This window comes from Aulonocara stuartgranti (assembly GCF_965226115.1).
Source record: "Aulonocara stuartgranti genome assembly, chromosome: 9".
In the NCBI taxonomy this organism is placed as follows: domain Eukaryota; kingdom Metazoa; phylum Chordata; class Actinopteri; order Cichliformes; family Cichlidae; genus Aulonocara; species Aulonocara stuartgranti.
In genome coordinates this window covers 19,752,802-19,769,556 of record NC_138960.1, presented here as the reverse complement: position 1 = coordinate 19,769,556, position 16,755 = coordinate 19,752,802, and the positions used below count along the sequence as shown (strand labels likewise).

The following is a 16,755-nucleotide window of genomic DNA, read 5'->3' as shown; positions in this document are numbered from 1 at the left end:
TTCTAAAAAGCAACTAGCGACAAATCTGGCGACTTTTTCTGGTGTTATTGGAGACGTCTTTTTGACGTGAAAGCGCGTATCTGTCATGGTCCTGGGTCGGTGACCCAGCGCTTTTGGTTTGTTATCATTTTCTAGATGATGATTGTTTAAGTTCTGTGTTATTTTCGATCTGCCTCTAAGTCTGCGTCTGTACCTGTCTGTCTATGGTGTCTCCCCATCTGTTTGTGAATCTGTCTGTTTAGTTCAATGTCTTGTCTGGTTCCATGTATCTGAGTTTCCTGTTTTATTGTGAAGGTCCGTGTCGTATGTGAGTGTGATCAGTTTACGTTTCCCCTGTCCCGTCAGCCCAGATTCCTCCCAGCTGTGTTGCCCTCCTGTCTCTCATCCCCTGATTACTGGTGTGTGTATTTAAGCCCTGTGTGTTCTCCTGCCTGTTGCCGGTTCGTCTGTGTTCCTCCGTGTCAGTCTGTATTACTCTGTGTCAGTCTGTGTTTCCACCGTGTCTTCTCCCTGCTGTTCATCGTCATCCTCCTCTGCTTGTTTTCATTCAGGTTTGTGCTCTGTAGTTTAGTTGTTTCCCAGTTTAGTTTAGTTCGAGCCCCGTTTGCTGTTTGTCCACATTCTTTTGTGTTCAATAAATCACCTTCACTCCTCTACGACTGCCTGCGCTTGGATCCTCATTTATTCCACACGGCTCGCCTCGGCAGCCGTGACAGTATCGCTTTTACTCTCAACAAGCAGCGGGTGCTGCCGTGGGCACCTCGCCCGTGCCAGAGCGCTCACAGGCGGAGGATAGTTCTCCCCCAGCTGCTATCAGTAGTGATGTGTGGATCAATCCTGACATATTGATTCCTCCGATACCAATCATTTATGTTCTAGAATCGATTCTCACATTAAAATATCGATATTTTAGTAATTTAGAGTAAATTTGTAGCTTATCATTAACAGGAACACAATGGAAAGAAACTATAACATTCAGATTGTCTACATTCAAAGGAACTACTTCCTCTTCCGCCTTTCATAGTCATGTGCGACATACGGCTGTATAAATGTCTCGCAGCCCCTTGGCGTGTGCACTCACGACAATGGCTGAGCGTAATTGTGCGAATGTATTTTACCTCCACAAACAGCTGAGACGTGGTTTACGATACATGTGGCAAAAAAGTGAGGTGTTGTGGCCATACTTGCCAACCTTGAGACCTCAGAATTAGGGAGACATTCAAAAGGGCTGTTTGGGGGGGGTAAATATATTTTACAGTGTTTATTTATCGGATAAAATATGTTAAATGTCACCGTTATTATTGGCCGGCCCGGAAACAGCGGGAGTGTCCAAATTCAGAGGCTGCTTCCACCTAAGGACCAGCCTTCGCGGTCTAAAGAAAGCCGGGTAGTACGTCATGAGTTCCCTCGGTGGAGTGAAACTCAGCCGTGTGCTCCTTGCTATCTAAAATATAACAGGATACTGACGTAAACTCTCGACCGTCTCACACTTCTATTTAATCAGTTTTCTGTTTGACGTTTATTCAGCTGTGTGAAAACCCCGGAGGAACCCTCCCGAGGGATTAATAAAGTTTAATTTAATTTAATCTAATCTAATAACTTTAATCTCAGCCAAACCGATTTGCTCACGAACAAATACAACACTAAGAAAGCCAAACAATAACATTTTTAAGTTATCAAAGTGACTTATATATCATGTTTAACCCGAGTGGTGAAAGACCGCGGGGGTTTGAAGACGATGTGTCGGTCGGCTCAGATATTTGAAGTTTACACAGCTACATTCTCACCTGAAAATATGTTAAAAGTTTTTTTGCGACCCAGAAAGAGAAATAAGAGTGATATTAGAACTAAGTAGCTGCCGTCATTGTTGGAGACTGGAATTGGCTGGGCTGCGCTATGAATTCTGCGATATGGTTTTTCAACTTTGTTGTCCGGGTGGAAAATCTGGAGAAAGGTGGGATTCTCCCGGAAAAATCAGCAGGGTTGGCATGTATGGTTGTGGCAACATCACTAACCTTGTCAAACACCTCAGAGTAAATCATATCACAGAATATGACGAGCGTATGTTGAGGCGAACTGAAGAGGAGGAGAGGGACAGGTGCTGCTAGGGTGAGTCGCTCACGGAGAGTGCTGCAGGCAGGCAAGGTGTTCAAATAGCGCACAACTTTAGTTTTTTTATTTCTATATGATGAACTCTGCATTATTAAGTGATAAGAACAAGTAATCTGATGTCCTGTAATCATTATGACGCTATAATTTGAGATACAATAAATAAAATCCGTTTTTGTACAAAGTATTGGTATCGGATCAGTATCGTCGATACCACCCTGAATATTACTTGGTATCGGATCGGAAAGGAAATCAGTGGTATCGCACATCACTAGCTATCAGGGCAGGAGATGTTCACACCTATGCGTCCGAACTGCAAATGAATCGCGCATGAGCGAAGCCGCTGCTCCTGCACCGACTGTAACGCAGTCAGTTCTTCTTTTACTGTTATGCTGTTTTGTGGGTCACAAGGTTTAAAACTACTTATAAACACACACACACACAAAGTAACTACACCAGAGTGCCTATTTCGGGTCACTTTTGCCGGTCCAAGCCCGGATAAAAGGAGCAGGGTTGGAATTGTGACATTACAAAAAACAATAATTGCTAAAATAAATTTAATTCGTAATTCTAAATAAACTGTAAATGCATTTAGGATGTTTTTTACTCACTTTATGTCTCTTCCACGATGTTATTTCTCTCTCCAACAATGTAGGTTACAATTATATTAGCATGACCAATTGTGCAAATTAGGCGATGACGTCATTTAGCAACTTTTAGGACAGCCAATAGCGATTTTCCTTACTGAGGAGTTGGCAACACTTGTTGCAATGACCCAAAGTCCAAAGCTCAACCTGACTGAAATACTGTGACATAGAATTGTACATGAATGCCCACAAACTTTAATGAACCAAAGCAACATTGTAAAAAAAAAGCGGGCCAATATCCTTCCACAATTATGTGAGAAAATGAAAAAGTCATACCCCCAAAATTTAAATACTCAAAGTAATTTCCGTTAAAGGTTATTCTATAAATTGTGTCCTTAGGGAAGCAGTGGAAAAAATGGAGATGGGTAAGAAATGGCACCCTCAATTAATGCAAAAGTCAATGGGAAAGTAATTTGACAGCAAATTATAAAAGCAATGAGTATATGGAAAATTTTGCCCACTAAATTAAAGAAAAGAACTATATATGTCAGAAAACTTCAAAGATCAGGCCATTTGTTGGTTTAACACATAAGTTTAGGTCAAAAAATTTTGTAGAAGGCAAAAGTTATGGGAAGGAATTCAAGTTAAATAAACATTGTATTGTAGCTACAACATGACAGAACAAAATATATTGGAAACAAATTAAAGCAACATTTTTATTATTCGGTTTGCAGCACCAAAAACTCATCAGTCATTACAAAAAGTCTCTTCATTTGCATTTGTAAGAAAGATACAATACTGGTAACATTTGGTTGAAATTTACCACAACACAAAACACAACAGAAGCGGTATAAAACAGCAGACATAGATAAAAAAAAAAAAAACAACACAGGAAAGCTCACAAAAAAGAAAAAAAAATCTCATAAGACACAACAAAAGTGTCTTTTGGTGAAACACTAATGTGATGAACCAAGTGGTGAAGTTACATTATTAGTAGGGATGAGAACTGATAAGAAATTAGCAATTATGATTCTGTTATCGATATCACTTATCTATTTGTTCCTTATCGATTCTCATTGGCTCTGCTTTTAGAGTCACCACTCTCACTAAGCATAATATCAAAGACGTTACAAAAAAATTAATTGCATGCTGTGTGGTCAAACATTTGTGCATTTGTTGTAATCAGTGTTGGGGTCATTAATAATAGTAAATTTAAAAAAATACTGCACACTAACACAGAAAACCTTCCTTAAAAACAGTCCACTATGTTACTTAATTACTCCCAGGAGAAAGTAATTTACTACACTAGTCATTACGTTATTTTTACATTTCTCTAAAATGACCTCAAACCATTTGACAATATAAACCTACCTACAGTCCCACACACCAACACAAATCCCTATCCTAATCAGGACATATATATGAGCTTTCTCTTACTATTTAGTTAAGAGCACAAATCCAACAGCGCCAAGCACTGCCCACTGCCACTTTAAAGCGAGTAACAGTGATCTACCTTAGAAACATGAACAGGCAGAAATGGAGATTTCATCCTAACTGCTCATCTCTTTGTTACCTGTTGAAGTTCAGGGTCGGCCTCCTGGGCTGGGGTCGGCATTCACTCAGCTTTAGCATCACTGTGGGTTCTTTGCTAGCTTAGTGTTAACAAGCTGTCTGTGCAGATACTGGATTTGGAGCTGGAGTTGTGTTAGAATGAGATATACATGAGATGTATATCTCATGTATATCTCATGCACATATCTTTCTTTCTACATAGCACTTTAATTCTTATTGTCTGCACTGAAGCACCGCAGCAATTTCCTAATGTTGTAAACCTCAACATCTGGCAATAAACCCATTCTGATTCTGATTCTGATTCAGAAGCACAGTGGAGATGTTTCTGTCTTGTATGTAGTTTGCACTTCACCATCGCGCTCTTGGCCTTTTGTGCAATAAAAATAAAAATACTGTCCATATTCACACTGTAAACTGTGTTACCATTTTCCAAGTGCAAGTGGAACTGATAATCTAATTAATAGGCAAGCAGATTAGCAATAATAGCTAATAGCAAAGATGTTTCTAAAGTATTATATATCTCATGCAATTAAAAACACATTACCTTGTATCTTTTTTTTCCTCACAACAGGAATGAATCCTCAACTTTTTTAAGCGTGTCTCAGTGCTTCAAGTGCTTTGGTTTCTGTCACTTCAACAGCTATTCTGTTTTATTATTGTTTCCCAAAAACATGTTTTATATTATTTTGTTTTTATCCAACTTTTTTAATTTCAACTTTATTTGTATACACTTTTGTATTAAAACTTGTATTTTCTCAGGGCCACTGCAGTTACCAAGCTGAAAACAGTTTCTCATGGTAACATTTGTATCTGTATGCCTTTCTGTCCACCCTGGTGTATTTTTTTTTTTTTAATAAAAATAGGTTTATAGAAAGTTTTTCTTTAACTCATACATGTGCTTTAATACCAGAGGTGCTACACTTGCAAGAAAAAAATGACAAACTCTTGTTTACTGACTGACTCCTTTTCTATAAAAATATTTTCTATGGTTCCTGTTTTTCTTCACAAATTTGATATATTAATTCCTTCAATGTTCTCAGGTGTTGTCCTATACGTCACACTGTGCACTCTGTCATATACAAATTGTTGCGTGTACACAGCTTGATGTGTGATTACAAGCAGACATGGGAGATTGCTGCAATCAAGCATCTGAGGAGAGTTGCAGCAGCTGAGCCACCAGGTAACCATTTTTGTTCTATGCATCAGCCGAACCCATTGAATAGCAAATGCTCACACCGGCACCAATAATGCGTACTCCGTATAGCTAACCTCACTGAGGTGAAGCATCAAACCCTGCAAAGTCAATTTCTCTCAGCTTATTAAATCGCCCACGGCACAATCAGCAGCAGGGTGTTGGAAAATAAACATCCTGCTGATGGTGTGTGATAGAAGGTGTTAGCAGACTCCTGAGGAAGGGATTTTCTGAGTGAGGAAACACATGTCGCCTCTGTGTTGTGACAAGGGAGAAATGCTCAACGCGGAGCATGATTTCAAAAGTATTTAGGAAGGTTTTTGTTGTTTACTGAACAGTCAGAGGCCGCATAATGAAGAAAATAAATCTTTAATTATTTTTCCATCAAATCATGAATGATTGGGCTCATTAGATGCTTCATAGCAATGCACTTTTCAAATACAAAAGTTATTACTTTAAAGCTAACCGCCACAGAAATATTCCATTAATTATTGACAACATATCATTAATGAATGAAATAATTTGATTTAGCTGAAAGACAACAGAAAACATGCTATTGCAAATAGGGATGGGTACCGGGTTCTGACATAAATGGTAGTAACCAGACCGAAAAGCAGCACACATTTCGGTGCTTTATTTCGGTGCTTTTTTCCCCTGAGATGTCATACACTTTGGATTCTAGCCAATCATTTTACCTTTCCAAGGATAGTAGGCGGGCCCAGGTACGTACGTTTTGTTAGAGCAGAGCTACAGATTAAAAATGGCCAAGGCGAAGCGGTAACACCTCGAATATGATGAAACACCTGGCGACGCACAGCGTTTTTTTTAAAAGCCGAGAAATGCACCGTTTTTGATAGCTTGCTGCAAGACCTCACACCGAGCACATCTACTGCGGGTGTGGTGCCTGTTAGCGACCCGGAGTTAGCAACATCCCCCAAGAACCCGAAGAGGAGAGTCCGGGCCCCTAGCCCTGCCAGTGTAGCAGAAATGATGACGGATGATGATGGCAGCAGCAGCCGTTCTTCTCTGGGTGAGTAGCTTAATGTTGTTTGTGTAATTTACATTGAGTAGGCTAACCACGTTATTAAATTAATGCATGTAAGGTGAACTAGGAAACACCGTCGTAGTTACATGCGGCTGTCTTCTTGTTTGATGGTAGATACTCCCTTCACCCTGGCCAAAAAGGCTAAATGACCAAAGAAAAAGTGGAAAACAGCCAAACATGACAAAGCTTGTGTTTTTTCCGTTGTTTAAGCACTGCTTCCAGCCAAGAGTGATACCATATATGCCCTATAGCTGCAGAAAAGAGTAACATTGTTATCTTTTTACAAAAAAACCCGCTAAACATGAGAGGTTTTTGGACAAAGTTTGTGTTTTCCATTCTTTCTTTTTTTTCATATTTTTATTGAGAGACAAGTGTACATTAGTTTACAATGACAATACAATCTGTTCCCCTCACATATTTGTTAGTTTTTCTTACATGAACAGATACAATAATACACACACAATTAAATAAAATTGAAAGAACAAACAAACAAACAAAACAAAACCTAAGAAGAAACCCAAAACAAACAACAAACCCCAAAACACACACACACAAAAAGGGGGGGGGGGGGTGATATTAATCAGCTGGTAGAGCGTTTAATGACTTAGTTTAGTTTACAAAGGGGCCCCAGATACGATAAAATTCTCTGTATTTGCCCTTCGCCACAAGGCCTATCTTTTTGCGATTTAAGAAATGACATCACATCTCTAAACCAAAAATAAACTGAAGGTGGCTTTGAAGATTTCCAAAGGAGTAAGATGCAATGTCTAGCCAAAAGTGATGTAAAGGCTAATATTTTAAAGTGTGTAGGGTTGGTTAGACCAGTGTTGACTGGAAGCCCAAAAACAGCTAGAAAAGGGTCCATGCAGATTTGGGTCCCAAGAGCCTTGGAAAGAATAACTGAATACTGACTCCAGAAGCCATGGAGTCTTGGGCACAGAAAGAACATATGACCTAGGTCACATGGGGTGGCATGACATCTCTCACACTACTATAACGGACATTGGATACTGCTTTCTCCCATTGCTGATCCGAACAAATTACTCCTAACTCCCGCTCCCAAGCCCTCCTAATTTTAACAACTGAATGGACATTTAAATCCATAAGTTGTTTATATATTAAAGATATAATTGACTTCGTGTTTTCCATTCTTTAAGCACCAGTTCGAGCACTGTTTAAGCACCGGCACCGTTTCAAAAGTACCGGTCTGGCACCGGTATCGGATAAAACCTAAATGATACCCATCCCTAATTGCAATCCACCTGTTTTGTTGTTTACTTTTACTAATATTTTTCCCAATACAGCCACTTGAAGCTGTGTGATTCCCTTAAACGTCTAAAGTATAAAACAACTACAATCTCTAGCTTTGCTGTGGACCCTCCTCTTTGGCAGGAAAACTCAATTAAGAAGCAATTTCCTTCCTCGAGAAAGCACCACAGGCAACTAATCTCAACGTGATGGAAATATATGTGTTTTCTTGATTAATGTGCATAAGAAAAAATATGTATTTTATATTTCATTTTCCAGTTACCATAGATTGCCCTTTGATGGGTCAAATATCTAATGCAGTTTGTACAGGTAATCACCCTGAAGGCTTCATTTTCTTTTTAAGGCAATTTGCATGAGTAGAGAAATTTACATCAACTCCACAGAAATGACCTGAGTTGATGCTTTTAATGATGGGTATGAACATTCACTTTGTTCTATTCACCAATCCAACTGCTTCCACCTGTTCAACTATTAAGGGATTAAGGGATATCCAATTAGCTAATGACATGGCAGCAGCCCAATGCATTTAGGCATATAAATATGGTCAAGATGTCCTGTTCAAGCCAAGTCCAAGCCAATCATCAGGAAGGGGAAGCGAGGTTATTTAATTGACTTTCAATGTTATTTGGTTGTTGGTGCTAAATGGATGGTACAAAGAGCAGCAGTTATCAGGGCAAAAATGCCTTGTTGATATCAGAGGTCAGAGGAGAATGGCCAGATTGCTTTGAGCTGATGGGAAAGCAAGAGTAACTCAAATAACCACTAGTTACATCCAAGGCATGCAGAAGAGCATCTCTGAATGCACAACTTTGTCAGACTTTGAAGCAGATGTACTACAGCAGCAGAAGACCATACTCTGTCCCATACTTGGTCTTTCCTATGATAGTCAGATAGAAGGTTTAGAATTTGGTGGAAACAACATGAAAGTATGGATCCATCTTACCTTGTATCATCTGTTTAGGCTGTTGTTGGTGGTGTAATCATGTGCTGAATATTTTCCTGGCACACTTTACAGTCACCAGATCCCAGTCTGGCGAAGTACCTTTCACGATGCGGTGGAGCAGGAGATTCACATCACAGAGTACACAACTGGCAAATTTGCAGCAGCTGTGCGATGGTGTCATGTCAATGGGGACCAAAATGTCAATGGATTTTTTTCCAACACCTTCTTGAACCTGTGCTGTTAAGAATTAAGGCAGTTTCGAAAACAACAGGGATCTAATCCATTACTAGCAAGGTGTTCCTAATAAAATGTCTGGGGAGTGTATATTACATCTGCTGCTTGGCTTAAGTAAAGAACCAACACTGATAGTAATTGTAAATAGAGCTCTAATTGGCACTACTTATTAGCTGACAGATGTTCCAGCTAATTTGTTTATTCACCTAGATAACATCAGGATTATTGCAGAATTGGATTAATATTGTAGTTGCGACATGTGACTGCCAAACACAGGGATTATCTTGTTAATTATAGAGCTAATGAAATGAAATCATTACTTTAGAGAGAATCGCTGATAATATCCAGTGGTACCAGGAAGTCTTCATGACTTTAGAATTTTGAAATGGTAGAAATTTGTTCAATCGGCACTGGAAAAGAACTATCATCACTATCATATGTCAATTTTTCAGCTCTGTAGCATTTTACACGTCTACCTGTTGTAAATACTCACATTTAATGAGTTTTAGTAAAAACGGACCTTTGTGTTGACATTTAAATTAGGCAAATCTGTCAGTGATGTTGCAAGGTTAACAAGCCTTATTTATTATGTACACAGCCAGCAATCCTTAGAAAGGAAGGCAAGTAATTAGGTAAGCTCTGATCCTTTCAGCCCCCCTATTACACTACAACTAGCTTGTCGAAGAAACCTGCTTTTGATAGAATACTGTATAAAATTGATTGATACTGACTGATACTATAAATAATTCTTCAAATTATATCTGTATTATGTCTATCATTGTATACACACATGTATACACAGACTTTTTCTCCCTTTTTCATGGGGCAGGTATATGCAAGTTCTAAGGAGAATTGGAGGAAATGATGCACATGGTAAATCGATAGTGTATTGAGCACAAGTCAGAGGTTAATGAGTATAAACATACGTCTTCCTACTTAATTTTATACTTGATGATTGGATTGTTATTTCATGTCATGTAGATTTAGTGGATTTTGTTTGCGTACATATATGTGTGTATTTGTATACATATTTGTACATGTATGTGCAGGTATGTGTGTATACATATGTATATGAACATATTGGTTTGTTTGTTTTATATATCCAAAATAAAAGGTCATCATTGTAAAAGTATGCATATACAATGAGTATATGTTCTGAGTATTAGATGAGCTGATACTGCTCTCTTGCAATAAGGTGAAAGCCTGTAAGCATAGCTTATCTTTAAGAATGGAAACAACAGGAAACGCTAATTATTTTATTTTAGAGCTCAATATTTAAAACAGCATATGTCATATGTGTGATATGTGAAAAGCCTAAAGTTAAAACAACAATTTCCTGTTTATTTAATGAGAATTGTGGACCTGACTGGCTTGAGGTTGCTTTGGCCAAGAAGTTCTTTGGCAATATTTAATAATCTTAATAAACTAACACTAGGCCCTGTAATAATGCTGGATTTGTTGGATCTGCATGCGGCAAAATTGTGATGTTTGTTGCTACTTAGTCAGCGAATCTGTGGGATTCACTGACTAACAGTGAATCTGTGGGATTTTTTAATGGGAGCTTGCCAAGTTGCCCACTCGGTAATATGACCTTGGAAATGATGGTTTCAAACTGTCACTGTCACTGCAGCTGTACTTATTGTTGCTTTTTGTTTTCCCACAAGACTTGGGAAGAACACCCGTTTTGCTAATTGAAAAGCAATTAGCTGATATGATAACTAATTCAGACACAAGGGTCATTTGCAGGACAGCAATCATTTTTTTCAAACAGTTTGGAGTGGACAGACAAACACTAATTCTTTTTTATCATCTGTTTGTGGAGAGGGTTGTTGTTTAATGTTTGCCCCATTTGTGGTTGTATTTATGTCACAGTTGCCACAGACACAAAGAGAATTTCCAAACAGGATAATGAATGGAAACTTAATAATTATTAACTAAGATTGCAGTTACAAACAACAAATCCCTCTCAGATGTTACACATAAAGGCCTACAATGCAAAAGCCTCAATAGAAAGAGAGAAGTTTAGTAATAGATTCTGATTAAGTTAACCATCCTGAAAATAAGGCAGCAGAGTGACACCTCTACTATAAATATTTGGATATGGGCGAGACCATAGTAACCTGGTGAAGCCCTATGTATTTGTTATGCTATAACCCACTCCACCTTTTCTTGGCCTCAAAACCTTATTTCGGACCTGACTTTCCTCTGTTTGTAATAAAGCGCCTCTCTTGATGGGCTCAGTACCCGGCAGTGAATCTCCTGGACAGACAAAGCCCCTGGCACAGATTGAAGTGAGCCAGCAGCAGAGGCATTGGAGCAGCAGACGGTGGCTAAGCCTCGCTGCTGAGTGAACAAAATAGTTTCATTTAGTTTCGGTTCATGTGAATGGGGAAAGACGCAGACACAATGACACATTCAGAATCAGCCTCTTGGTGTATTGTATCACAGTGGAGTAGCTTACATTGTTTTTAATTTGCATTCATGCACCATCCATTTTTCTATTGTAGATGGCTTTGGTTTTGTACCTCCACATCAATCTAAGGCTAAAGATGACAAAGTTAAAAACCTTTCAGGATAAAACTCTTAATAGTATATATAACTACACCACTCCAGTGTATTTCTCCTAAATACCAACAATACCTCAAGGACTTTTTATGGTATTTTTACAGCTGTTATGGTTGACCACTTAACACGTATACTACCTTGTGCATTGTCAGATAAAAATGACAGTGTGTGAATGTGTGTGTGAATGGGTGAATGACTGAATGTAGTGTGAAGCGCTTTGGGGTCCTTATGGACTAGAAAAGCACTATACAAATGCAGGCCATTTACCATTTACCTGATGCATACAGATATGCCCAGACAATGGATCCTCAATAGAGTCTTGGAAGCCTCTGTATTCTCTACTAGATGCATTGTTCTCACATTCAAGCACCTTTAACGATCCTTTGATATTTATTCTGACACCAGAATGTCTTTCAAAATGCTAACATGCTAAATGGTGTATATTACAGCATATTACAATGTGAGCACCTAGCATGCAGTCTGTCTTTACAATCAGTTGTGAAAGAATAGGTCACTCTAAAGAGTTCATTGAATTTTTGACCACCTACAGCAGTTTCCCAACCTTTTGGAGCCACTGCACACATTTCACTTTAGAAAAATCACAGGGCACACCACCAAACAAAAAATGTCACAAAAAGCAAATTGATCATTTTCAACCGCACACGTGGTATAGTGGAATTGGCTCGGATTGTCCCCAGTATACCTTTTTTGCTTTCTTCTGACCACTACTCATGCTAGAGCCACCATCTGGGTCGGAATTTTCTCCAGGACCCAGGTCACCTTGATTACTTTTTCTTTTCAAATATTTATCTATTGCTATTGCACTGGATTGTCTCGCAGCTCAACTATTATGTAATTTCTTCTTGTCTTCTAGTGATGGGATTTCTGGCTCTTTTGGCTCCCAACCGGCTCTTCGGGTTGTTTTAAAGTGAAATAACACAAAACACTGCAAACCACAACACAATTAAATATAAATTATAATATGAAAACAAAAAGAACATGCACATTCTCTGTCATATGGGCCTGCATGAATAAACTTTCTGAATCCTTTATCATCTGCAACTGAAAATAGTTGTGGATGATTACTATACCCTTCTAATGTGACGTTGTTGTCCCTGGCTTTCTTTCTCTCTCTTTCCTTCCCAGTGCAAAGCACAAGGCTCGTGTGCGGAGTGAAGTGGGAAAAAAAGTGCGAGAAAGAGGGTGAGAGAAAGAAAGAAAAAAACCACGCTCGCTTCGTTCACTTCATAGAGTCGGCTCTAAGAGCTGTTTCGTTGGCGACCAACACATCACTATTGTCTTCTTCTGTTTTACTGGCAGTTGGCAACCCATTTAATGAGAGCAGGTAGTTGTACTGCCCTCTAGTGGAAGAGAATGTAATTGTTCTGCCTGTTACTCACACTGAACGCTTAGAGTACTAATCAGGTGGAACCAGATAGTCTTCCACGGCACACCTGATCATTTCCGGCTGCACATTTGTTTGAAAACACTCTTCTGCATAATCCACAGTTCACAGTTAACAATACAAAGTGGCAGACCGTTTGGCTGACACAAACCAAATCTCCTCTGGGATTAACCTCAGTACAAAAACTGTGTACCGGGAGCTTCGTGGCATGTGTTTCCATGGCTGAGCAGCTCATGTAGGTGGCCTCGTAATTTTGTCCATATAATGTATATTAAAAAGTGACCTGTCTAGGGATTATGAATGCAAATTAGCAATTATTCTGCTTCCTTCCAACATATTCAGTATTTATTACTCACAAGGTATGATGCATTTCCTTTTTATTGATATGTCTAAATAAAAGTTATTTTGTACTTCTTGCATACAAATGTTTTTTTTTTAATCCTTTCCTTCCATTCAGTGTGCATTTGTACAGCTGCAGTGTGAATTCCCTCCCTTTGGGATCAAGAGTCTTACCTTATTCATTATCTTTTATGCTTGACTGCAGTGTCAGGTGGTAATTTAATGGATTTTTGAAAAATAAATTGCAGCATCAAAGTCCAAGGTAAACAGGATGCTTGTTTGTGCAACCTCACAGAATAAATTCAGATTCATAAAGGGAACTTTGCAATAATAGGATTGCACATTTTCTATATTTCACCATGGCAGATGTACCCAGGGGCTGAAACATATTCACAAAACCGAGCGCTGAACCATATAAATATTTGAAAACACATTTTATGGCTGTGAATTTAGAGATCTCCTGAGCTTTTGAATGCTTCACAGGGTCCAGAGGAAGTATCGGTGTGAATTTGATTGAGGATTTTTGTGCTCACAACAGTAAAGATTCCCCCAATCCTGCTGCACAGATGGTAACAGCAGGCTGACCTCACCCTACCAACTTCATTTTTACAGGCGTTAATTATGCAGAGAAATGTTTGCTGAGCACACAAGCTTGTTCACAGCTTCTCCCTGATAAGGTTACACATATTTACACTTGGGAGCTGCCCGGTGCAACCACAGTCTTCTGCTTATTGCCCACCAGAGCAGATCATGGCCGAAGGTTTTGCTCAAGGGCACTTTAACTTTAACTCACTCAACCTCAACAAGCAGATTCTCCCAAATTGTGGGAACTGGCACGATTTGAACTCTTGACCTTGGACATAAAAGCAGGTATCTCTAGGCTACAAATGTCCCTGATGTTCAGCATCATCTAAAAGAGAAGCTATTATTAGGGAGACCTCATTCACCTCCTCCCACTCCTCATCATGTTACTCTTCGCTGGCCAGAAAGACATGACACATGATCAAGTGCTCATTAAAAGCTAAACAGTACAGCCAAAGAGCAAAAGAAGCTTGGGAGAACTTCACACGTATTTCTCTCATCCACTGCTATTTTAATGTAATATATGCAAGATGTGTCCCCATTATAAACATTCATCTGTCACATGAGGAGGTTCTTGCAATAGCTAAAAGCAACATAGGGAGGATGCTGCAGTATATATACATACATTTTCTTTTTTTCTTTAACAAAACTGGAAAATATGCAGAAACTAATACAGATTTGTGAAAAAGCCTATCATGAAAAACATGAAAAATATACAAATAGATCATTTTTTTTGTGATGTCTGACTTTTTGATATCAATATTCATTTTCTTCTTTGCTTCCCCTTCTATTATTACATGGAGTACTGCAGCAATCTGTTGGTAACCAAAGCAATCCCAGTGATTTTTTTGGTGCAGCAACCTCTTTGAGACCAATGTTACACTGTGACTGCAAGAAAACTCCTGCAGTCACTTAACAACTGGTTGGGGAATACACATTTTTCCCTAGTGACCTGTGGTTCCCAGGGGTTGCCAAGTCTCGTATCTCTATCTCTAGTGGTCTCTGGTATGAATGTTGCCTTGCAGAGCTACTAGCATAACTGTATGCTGTTAGTTGCATGTGAACTTGTGTGAACTTCAGTCATTAATGTGAACTTGAAAGGAGTTTCATGCTCTTTGTTTTTGGCAGCAAAAGCAACTTAAGGCAAAGGAAGAAATGCGGAAAAAATATGAGTTCAGTCTTGACTGAACAATGATTGAAATAACAGGGTAAATGCTACTACTCTGGAACCAACTGGCAGTCCGTCTGGGATAGACCTTACCTCTTGCCCTGTGACAGCTGGGATAGGCTCCAGCATTTGCTGCAAAACACTCAAGACCACTGTGACCCGGATTACAGAAAACTTGCACAAATGGGTGGGTGAATGGATGTTACCAGTAGGCAGAAAAAATAAAGAAATAGTTCAGCTTTTGTGGCTATGTTAGTGACTTCTGGTCAATCTTTGTTCATGTGAAATAAGATCTGCTGATTCCAAGACATGAAAGGAGAAGAAATTGGTTCACAAGGCTCCAAAACATGAAGAATGCAGAGGGAAGTATAAATCCTGCAATCAAAGCACCTTCTTTCTAACAGAACAAACCTTGGATTATGAACGAGAGTGCTATTGAATTCAGTTTCCCCTACTGTGCTTTTGAATTTATCATCTATACCAGACACAATAGCTAAGAACCCCATGAAAATGACTTTTCCATTTTCAGACACAATCATTTGTTGTCTTAAAGACTTGGTTCCAAGACATTTGTACTGTTGATTCCAATCAAAATCTTGCAAATATTCATCAGCTATTTCTATTTCACTGCCTTATTTTCTTATAGTGCTTCTTAGGTTCATTTAAAGAACACTACAAATTCATAGCACAGCTTCAAATGGACAGCTGTAATTTGTTAGCTAGATACTGTATAGCCAGTGAGCTCATTTTTATCTGACGATGCACAATTCATTCTTTGCCCTTGAAATAATACTTTCCCCCCATTTCAGCACCACAGGATCCCTGCAGAAAAGATCAAACAATCATGTGAACTCTCAGGATGTTTCATTTTTGGGGTAAACATTCCAGGTAAGATTTTTCTGTGATATAAAAGGCCTGTAGTAAATGGTAAGGTGTGTGCTGTCCTATGAGTCAAGCGGGTATTATGAATTTGGGGGTAAAAGATAATATGTTACTTTTTGATGAAGTATAAAAACTTTAAGGAACTTTACCACAGTGTATAACCAGCAAATCACGTGACCACAACTGACCACAACTTGGTGTATTTAGGCATCTAGAAATGGCCAAGATGATCTGCTGAAGTTCATGTGCATCAGAATGAAGAAGAGAGGTGATTTTGTACGTGGCATGATTGTTGGTGCCAGATGGGCACTATTCATAGTACTATTGAGATTAATTATTTAAAGAACTTGCATTATACTGAAAACCTTTAATTTTTAATGAAATTAAGATTCTTTCATGATCAAATGTACCTTTATGTACATTGCCTGCTCTTTTTTTAACCTTCAACATGAGGGCCTTGAAAGGGGATATCAGAGCATGTGAAAGCTGGGGAGTAGAACACTCATAGAGAGAATGGGGAGCAGGAGGCAATTTAACTATGAACTCACCCTGAAAGAACCTTCAGTCTGTCAATCAGCTGAACCGCCGCCTTCAGAGAGCCTTTGCTGGCAACACTGAAACTCTGATGCTTAGTGTCCCGCTCCAGCCCTGTAATGAGATCTCTGGGCAATCTGATTGAATTATTCTGATGGTTTTCAGTACATTTTTGCTCCGGGCCCTGACAGCACACACTGATAAAGCCTAGCAATGAAAGAAAATAAGCCAAAGTAATGGATGTACAAATACAATAGGAGGATTGACTTCACAGAATTGTAGGGGATCCTTACTTGAATAGCTATACCATAGCTACACCAATGAAGTTT

At 39.0% G+C, this 16,755-nt stretch overlaps 1 long non-coding RNA gene across 3 annotated transcripts in view; it reads left to right on the top strand.

The window, feature by feature from the left end:
* The first annotated feature begins 1,526 nt into the window (after positions 1-1,526).
* The window catches only part of LOC309714285, a 38,505-nt gene continuing 23,276 nt past the window's right edge, over positions 1,527-16,755 (top strand). For all 3 annotated transcript variants that reach the window (XR_014278892.1, XR_014278893.1, XR_014278894.1), the window contains exons 1-3: positions 1,527-6,490; positions 14,971-15,197; positions 15,302-15,898. This is a non-coding gene — a long non-coding RNA (uncharacterized lncRNA). The remainder of the gene's footprint in view (positions 6,491-14,970; positions 15,198-15,301; positions 15,899-16,755) is intronic.